Genomic DNA, 8630 nt, shown 5'->3' with positions numbered 1-8630 from the left:
CTGCAACATAGTATGTAGTAATACTTCATAATATGTAGTATTACAACATATTACTATGTTGTTGTTGTGAAGTACCGTTGAGTCAATTCTGATTCATAGAGACCCTATGTAGGGTTTCCAAGGAGCAGTTGGTGGATTTAAACTGCCAACCTTGTAGTTTGCAGTCCATTACTGATTCTACAAGAATCTCTGGTAGCATAGTGGTTACGAATTGGGCTGTGAACCGCAAGTTCAGCGGTTCGAAACTACCAACCGCTCTGCGGGAGACAGATGAGGCTTTCTGCTCCCGTAAAGATTTACAGGCTCGGAAATCCTGTTCAGGGTCGCTATGGGTCAGAACCAACTCGACGGCACTTAACAACAACAACAACTGATTCTACTATGGAGCTCTGGTAGCGTAGTGGTTACGAATTGGGCTGTGAACCGCAAGGTCAGCAGTTAGAAACTACCAGCCACTCCGCGGGAGAAAGATGAGGCTTTCTGCTCCCGTAATGATTTACAGCCTCGGAAACCCTGTACAGAGTCACTATGGGTCGAAATCGAGTTGACGGCACTTAACAACAACAACTGATTCTACAGAGCCATACCAGAAGTCTGTTTTAAATATTAAGCCCTTATTATTAGCACATCTGATCCCTTTTCCATTGTTTCTCAAATATTCATGATTCAAAGCCAAACAAAAACTTTCCATATCATTATCCAATAAAAGAAAAGTTAAAATTAGCCTTTGGCGAACCTGGTGATTAGCAGTCCCGTGCTTATCCTACAGTGCCACACCAGGACTCCCTTACTAACTATAAGTTGTACAAAACCCTCCCACGAAACAACTTATGATAGTAAATGTAGTTCATCAAAACCTAAATATGCTGGAAGTTGGGGACTACCTGTAAAGAAAATGCTGCCAAGTTTTAAACTATGTTTTAATAACTATGGAAACCACCAGATTGTTGTTAAGTGCCGGTGAGTCAATTCTGACCCATAGCGACCCTGTATAGGGTTTCCAAGGAGCAGCTGGTGAGCTTGAACCACCGACCTTACAGTTCAAACAGCTTTGCAGTCTGGAGCATTAACCCACAGCACCACACCAGGACTCCTACATTAAAATCAGGCATATCAGCCCTTTTGAGCAATATAAATGATCAGCATGTAACCTGTTAGGCCATTCTCTTCAGTCAATTCAGTCACCATGCCTATTTTCCAAAATAATGTTGTTGTTGTTAGGTGTCCTCAAGTCAGGTCCCACTCATATCAACTCTATGTACAATAGAACAAAACACTGCGGGGTCTCACACCATCCACACAATTGCTGTAGTTTGAGGGCATTGTTGTAGTCACTATGCCAGTTCATCTTATTGAATCTTCCTTTTCAAATAACAACAGTTATAATGTATTAAACAACCATTCAGTGCCATATTTGGCAATTGGTATATATTATTTAATTCTCAAAATTAATAGTATTTGGGCAACTTAGACATTGGCTATGAAAAATGTGGGGGTGTTAATGTGCCAGATTGCAAAGCCGTTTGAACTGCAAGGTCAGCGGTTTAAGCTCACCAGCTGCTCCTCGAGAACCCTATACAGGGTCGCTATGGGTCGGAACCGACTCGACAGCACTTAACAACAACAACATAAAGGCACGAAGTGGCTAGCTTACAAGTATTCAAGAGTGTGCTTGCTTAGTTTCAGAATAAGGTGGGTAAGGTAGAACCCCCACTGAACAGTTCTCCTCTTGTCTATAAGCGTCTGGTGAAAGGGGATGGGGGAGAATGAGGATAGGATTCTTTGGATTCCATAGTGAGTAATTGTTATCAGGAGTAATTGCAATGGTCACAACTATAAAGGTAGGAGATATGTAACAAAAAGGGGGGAGTATAGTAATCTTTCATTCAAGAAACAGAGGACCCTAGGACCATCAAGAGGAAAGAGCATGAATGGAGTGTAGGCTCCTAACCAGAGAAGCAGCAACACCAGAGATGGGGACAGAAGTGATGGCATGGAGAGATGGAGCCACTGAGGACTCTAGACCCATGGAATGAGATGAGAAAGGCTGTCTACTGGCAGGAAGGAGACTGGCTTGCAAAATGTGCCGTTTGGTTGTATAAATAAATATATCTTTTCCATGTATTTTGTGTACATCAAAAAAAAAAAAAAAAAAGAGGGATATAGATAAATACTGTTAACTCCATGGTACATGGAGGGGATTGTAGTCCTTGCGATGAAACTAAGTGTGATTGGTTGAGTACAACAGTGATGATCTGCCCTGTAAACTATCACTCCATTCACAATAAAACCCTTTAAAAACATAATGGCATTGCTATTGTTCGTGATTTATAAATGGGGAAACTAAGTCTAGTTTAAGTAATTGCCTAGGATCTCATCACACAATTAGTCAGGAGCAGAGGTGAAATTCAGAGTCTGTCCTACTAGCTGTAAGACACTGCTAGAAAATGACTCCAACCAGTGTAAACTTTAAATATTACTTTATTTCACTATTTAATGTACCATTTTGTAATAGATTACAAACATGAGATGGGTTGACCAAAAAGACTTAATTATTTTTAAAACCCCAGCACTCAAACATATAAAATACTATATGAAGTAAAACACTTTGACTAAGAAAAGTAAAATTGTGTCTATAAAATTGCTTTGGAACCTTTTAAGATTTCAATTAAAGATCTAAATTCCTGTATGATTGTACACAGAACATGGAATTCATGGTTTCACCCATGAAAGTTATTAAGGACTATATTAATACTACAGAGATTCAGGGCTCTTTTGAGGAAAAGGAAATCAGTTGTATCAAAAGAAATCATGGTTTTAGAACAAAATTTGTACTTGATTCATTATTGCTGTTGTTGTAAGTGCCTTTGAATCACTTGCAACTCATAGCAATCCTGTATAGGGTTTCTAAGAAGCATCTGGTGAGTTGGAACCACTGACCTTGCAATTAGCAGTCCAGTGCTTGCTTATCCCAAAACACTACACCAAGACTCTACTCGATTCACTATTGTTGTTAAGTGCCGTTGAATCAGTTCTATCTCGTAGCAACCCTGTACAGGGTTTCCAAGGAGCAGCTGGTGGGTTTGAACCACCGACCTTTTGGTCAGCAGTCCAGTATTTATCATACAGTGCCACACCAGAAGTTACTAGTTACTTCTTTATATTTTCAATATCATAAATATTTTCTTTTTCATCAGCTAAAATAATGACTCCACCATTTGTCAGTTTTAATACTATAATATCTTGTGTGTTGCTGTGATGCTGGAAGCTATGCCACCAGTATTTTAAATATCAGCAGGGTCACTTATGGTGGACAGGTTTCAATGGAACTTGCAGACTAAGACAGACTAAAAAGAAGGAATGGTTAGTCACTGACAACCTTATGAATATCAGCAGAGCATTGTTTGATATCATGCCAGAAGACGAACTTCTCAGGTTAGAAGGCGCTCAAAATGCATCCTCAAAGTAGGTGATGGTGGTGGTTGCCGTGGACTTGGTTCCGACTCATAGCAACCCTGCATAGGGTTTCAGAGGCTGTAAATCTTTATGGGAGCAGAAAGTCTTATCTTTCTCCCACAGAACAGCTAGTAGTTTTGAACTGCTGACCTTGAGGTTAACAGACTGACACGTAACCACTACACTACCTGAGTTCCTTCCTCAGAGTTGACCTTAATGACAGAAATGGAATAAACCTTCTGGGTCCTTCATTTGCTGATGGGGACCAACTGAAATAAGAAGAAGCAGCTGTAAGCATCCATTAATAATTGGAATGTGGAATGTACAAGTATGAATCTAAGAAAATTGGATGCTGTCAAAAGTGAAGTGGAACATGTAAAGACCGATATCTGAGTCACTGAGGAGCTGAAGTGGACTGGCATTGGCCATTTTGAAGCATCATATGATTTCCTGTACCAGGAACATCAAGTTGAAGAGGCATGGTGTTGCGGTCATCATCAAAAAGGACATTTCAAGATCTATCTTGAAGTTTATGCTGTCTGTGATAGAATAGTATCCATATACCTAGAAGGAAGATTGGTTAATACCACTATTCAAATTTACACACCAACCATAAAGACAGTAATGATAAAACTGGAGGATTCTACCAATATCTTCAGGCTAAAACTGATCAAACATGCAATTAAGATGTGTTGATAATTACACGTGATTGGAATGCAAAGTTTGGAAGCAAAGAGGAAGGATCCACAGTTGGAAAATGTGGTCTTGGTAATAATAGAAATGATGCTGAATGTTGCATAATAGAATTTTGCAAGATCAATAACCTACTCATTGCAAATACCTTTTTACAATGATATAAAAGGCAACTACACACGTGGACCTCTGAGATGGAATATATTAGGATCAAATTGACTACATTTGTGGCCAAAACAAGGTCAGGGGTCTACTGTGAAATACACCATCATTTGCTCATATGCAAGTTCAGGCTGAAGCTGAAAAAAAATTTAAACAAGTCTATGAGAGTCAAAATATGACCCTGAATATATCCTATTTGAATTCAGAGGCCATCTCAAGAATATATTTGATGCATTAAATACTAATGACCAAAAATCAGAAAGTTGTGGTATAACATCAAGAACTTCATATATGAAGAAAGAAAAAAGTCCAAACTGGATGACAGAAGAGATTCTGAAACTTGCTCTTGAGTATAGAGAAGCTAAAAAAAAACTGCAAGAAATGAGGAAGCAAAAGAGCTGAACAGAAAATTTCAAAGGGCAGTTCCACAAGACAAAGTCAAGTATTATAAAGAAATGCACTAAGTCCTAGAGTTAGAAAAACAAAGGAAAGGACAAGTTCAGCATTTCTCAAGCTGAAAGAACAAAAGAGAAAATTAAAGCCTTGTTTTGAAGTATTGAAGGATTCTATGGGCAAAATCTTGAACGATGTAGGGAGCATCATAAGAAGATGGAAGGAATACACAGACTCTCTACCAAAAAGAATTGGTCGATGCTCAACCATTTCATGAGGTAGCATATGAACAAGAACTGAGGTATTGAAGGAAGAAGTTCAAGCAGTACTGAAAGCACAGGATAAAAATAAGGCTGCAGGAATTGATGGAATACAGATTGAAATATTTCATCAATATGATGTAATGCTTGAAGCACTCACTGGTCTATGCCAAGAAATTTGGAAGACAGCTACCTGGACAACCAATATGGAAGAGATCCATATTTGTATAAGTTCCCAAAAATGGTGACCCAAAAGAATGGGGAAACCATCAGACAATATAAATAGTATCACATGCAAACAAAATTTTCTAAAGATAATGTAAAAATACTTACAGCAGTGCATTGACAGGGAACTGCCAGAAATTCAAGCTGGATTCAGAAGAGGATGTGGAATGAGGAGTATCATTGGTGACATCAACTGGATCTTGATTGAAAGGAGAGAATATCAGAAAGATGTTTACTTGTGCTCTGTTGTTTATGTAAATGTATTCAACTATGTGGATCATAACAAAGTATGGATAACATTACAAAGAATAGGTATTGCAGAATTCTTACTTATGCTCATGTGGAACCTATACCACGTAGACCAAGAGGCAGCCAGTACAGAACAAGGGGACACTGAATGATTTAACATCAGGAAAGGTGTGCACCAGGGTTGTATCCTTTCACCATATTTATTCAATATGTATACTGAGCAAATAATCTGAGAAACTGGATTATAGGAAGAACAGCATGGCATCAGGCTTAGAGGAAGACTCATTAACAACCTGCAATGTACAGATGATATAACCTTACTAATTGGAAATGAAAAGATCTTGAAATACTTACTTTGATGTAAAAATCAAAGACTACAGTTTTCAGTATGAATTTCAATGTAAAGAAAACGAAAATCCTCACAACGGAACCAATAAATAACATTATAATAAAAGGAGAAAAGATTGAAGTTATCAAAGACTTCATTTTGCTTGGATCTACAATCAACACTTATGGAAGTAGCAGCCAAAAAAATCAAGCTATGTATTGCATTAGACAAATCTGCTGCAAAAGAACTCTTTAATGTGTTAAGTAACAAAACTGTTAGTTTGAGGACTAAGGTATGTGGGACCCATAGAAATTTTAATTGTCTCATATGCATGTGAAAGTTGACAATGAATAAATAAAACCATAGAAGAATCAATGCATTTGAATTATGGTGTTGGAGGAAAATTTTGGAAGTACTATGGATTGCCAGAAGAACAAACAAATCTGTGTTGGACAAAGTATAGTCCGAATGCTCCTTCAAAGCAAGGATGGGGAAACTTCTTCTGTCATATTTCAGGCATATTCTCAGGAGGGACTAGTCCCTGGAGAAGGACATCATGCTTGGTAAAGTGGAGGGTCGGTGAAAAACAGGAAGAACATCAGTAAGATGGATTGACACAGGGGCAGCATCAATCGGCTCAAACAAAACAACAATTAGGAGGATGGCAGAGGATCAGGCAGGGTTTTGTTCTGTTCTGCATAGAATCACTGAGTCAGAACTCACTCAATCGCACTTAACAACAACAAATATAATGATTGTTGTTGTTGTTGTTAAGTGCTGTCAAGTTGGTTCTGACTCATAGCGACCTTGTATAGGGTTTCCAAGGAACAGCTGGTGAGTTTGAGCTGCCAACCTTGCAGTTCACACAGACATTGCAGTTAAGTGCTTATTGTACAGCACCACACCAGGACCCTGAGATAATGATTACTAACGCTTAATGATCAGAAGCTAAAAATTATATGTCTGTCAAAAAAAACCCCTATGCTATATTTATTTATTTGGATTTATAATGCATTTCTAAGGGAAGGTTTTTACTTTTTTGTTTTTATGTTGCTGATAAATTCGGCAGTGTAAGTAATGGGTTTTCTATATCAAATTAGTTACCATATAAGACTTTCTAGTGGATGCTATTGAACTATGACCAAAATTAGGAAAAAGAAATTGAAACAGATACTAATAGCAGGAAAGATATGTTCGATATATAGCAAAGAATGGACTGGTCCAAATTGTGATTTCTCTTCCATGATCTTTCATTTAAATTATAACTGTGAGATCTAGATTCTCACAAAAATAAAAATAGCCTATAATTTGGTAATGATAACATTGCTATTTATATAATCTAGTGAAGACAGACATAAAGTAATGAAACCCGAACCTCTTAATTAATGAGATGATGTATTTCAAAAGCAAAACCAGAGTTTGTATGATAAATCATTTTAAAGGGCTTCTTACTAAAAAAGCTCTCTGACATAAAAGCCTTTCAGAAACTTGAATAAAGAAATTAAGTGAGAGATATTCTCCAAGATTCCTGGTTCATGTAGTATGAAATAATTTGGAGACAATGATAACACACTGTAAGTTTAAGATACATTTTCCTTTTTTCTTTTTTTTCCCAAAGCATTTAAGTCAGAATTCATGGTTTCCCCCAGGTGTTATTACCTCATGCCCCCCCTGACATTGGTTTCTCATGGAATAGATTTATGTCATCACCATTCTGGTTTTGGAGATGCTTCTTCAAGAGCTTTCCAGATGAGACAGAGATGATGCCGTGGAGGGATGAAGCGGCTGGGGACTTTGGATCCAGAGAGGGAGAGGAACTGTGGGCCTAAGACTGAGGGGGGAGGAGGGAGTGTAGAGCACGGGCTTCTAGTATATGCCTTTTGGTTGGAAGACGATGCATGGAGGGGATTGGAACCATGGCAATGTAATGATATACGATGGAATGAATATGGAACTGAGGTTCTCTCATGTAAACTATCATATAATTCACAATAAAACATAAAAAAAAGAGCTTTCTAGATGGTTTCTTCTTGAATACATAGTGCTTGTCTGTGTGTCTGACAGCAAGATCAGAAAACACACACACACACTCTATATATATACCCAATAGAACTGAAAGCAGGAAAGCCAACGGATATTTGTACACCAATGTTTACTATGGCACTATTCACAATCATCGAAAGGTGGAAACAGTCTAAATGTCTATCAATAGATGAATGGGTAAATAAAACGTGATACAGCCATACAATGTATGCTATAACATGAATGAATCTTGAAAATATTATGCTGAATGAAATTAGTCACAAAAGTACAATAGTGTCTGATCCCATTTATATGCAGTATCTAGAATAGCTAAGTGTAGAGAGACTAAAGGGGTTGCCAGGGATGGGCTAGAGGGAGGGGAAAAGATGACTTTAGGGGACACTGAGCTTTGGTTAAGGGTGATGGAAAAATTGGGGAATGGATAAGAGTAATGGTTGAACAATTTAATGAGCGTAAGTGAACGTCACTGAACTGCACATGTAAGGTTTATTGAAGTGGTAAATGCTCAATAAGTATTGTATGTATGGTGGTGGTTGTGTGCCACCGAGTTGGTTCCGACTCAGAGTGACCCTGTGTAGGGTTTCCGAGGCTGTAAATCTTTATGAGAGCAGAAAGCCTCATCTTTCTCCATTGGAGCCACTGGTGGATTTGAACTGCTGACCTTGTAGTTAGCAGCCCTCTGCATAACCCACTAAATTCCAGGGATATTTACCATAACTTAAAAGAATAAGAAAAAGTATCCTGATATAAGACAGCAAGGCTGCAATTTGCATGAGCTGGTTAGTGTCTTCAGCAAACAAGTGTTTACTAACTCATGCCTG

The sequence above is a fragment of the Chrysochloris asiatica genome, unplaced genomic scaffold (genome assembly GCF_000296735.1).
Source record: "Chrysochloris asiatica unplaced genomic scaffold, ChrAsi1.0 scaffold00022, whole genome shotgun sequence".
Taxonomy (NCBI): domain Eukaryota; kingdom Metazoa; phylum Chordata; class Mammalia; order Afrosoricida; family Chrysochloridae; genus Chrysochloris; species Chrysochloris asiatica.
The sequence above is the reverse complement of the archived record's forward strand: the minus strand, read 5'-3'. Positions refer to the sequence as shown.